Source organism: Trichechus manatus, unplaced genomic scaffold (genome assembly GCF_000243295.1).
Source record: "Trichechus manatus latirostris isolate Lorelei unplaced genomic scaffold, TriManLat1.0 scaffold00097, whole genome shotgun sequence".
Taxonomy (NCBI): domain Eukaryota; kingdom Metazoa; phylum Chordata; class Mammalia; order Sirenia; family Trichechidae; genus Trichechus; species Trichechus manatus.
The window spans coordinates 3,372,741-3,373,825 of record NW_004444033.1 but is presented as its reverse complement, the minus strand read 5'-3'; positions in this window follow the sequence as shown (position 1 = coordinate 3,373,825).

The window sequence follows — 1,085 nt, the reverse complement described above, 5'->3', positions numbered from 1 at the left end:
GTCATAAAACAACATGTGTACTACTGTTTCATGAGAAACTATTTGTTCTGTAAGCCTTCACCTGAAGTACAGTAAAATATAAAAAAAAAAAAAAATCCGTATGACTTCTTCCATAAGAGCATAGTTGTATTACTTGTATTACTAACACGAGTATATATGACATAATCATATCTCTAGAGTGGACATATCTTGGAATATTTCTACATTAGCCAAGAAAGACAGTGAAACCTCAGGACGTGGCTCTATACTTGTGAATGGCTGTTGGGTAATTTAACCAGACACATCCAGTAAGTTGGACAGGGCAATAAGCTATCTTGTTATTATATTTTAATTGAATTTTCATTCACAGTTAGCTACTTCAATTAATTTATTTTCCTTTTAAATATGTATTTATTTTCGTTATAGTTTTAAAATAATGGAAAAATGCAGTATATCTAAATTTCTCAAGCCACAGATTCAGTTCATTGAATGGCAAATTTACCATGCTCTGGACTTTTCCTTCGTGAAACTTAACACTTAATCAGTATCTAATTTTTGTATAATTGCTTCTATTATGTGTTACTCACCTTGTAGGATGTAAGCTCCTTGTGGGTAAGATCGTCTTCAAAGCTTAGCATAGAGACTGCTACCTAGTACATGCTTGTTTAGTAAATCTCTCTTACATGCTGGAAAATAAAATGACTCTTCCAAGTTAAAAAAAAAAAAATGGGCAAAGGAAATGAACAGACACTTCACCAAAGAAGACGTTCAAGCAGCCAACAGACACATAAGGAAATGCTCGTGATCACTAGCCATTAGAGAAATGCAAATTAAAACCACAATGAGACACCACCTCACCCTGGCATTACTGGCTCGAATCAAAAACACTGGAAATAACAAATGTTGGAGAGGCTGCTGGGAGATTGTAAGTCTTATGCACTGCTGGTGGGAATGCAAAATGATACAACCATTTTGGAAAATAATATGGCGCTTCCTTAGAAAACTAAAAATAGAAATACCATATGATACAGCAATCCCACTCCTAGGAATATATCCTACAGAAATAAGAGCCGTCACTCGAATAGACATATGCACACCCATGTTCA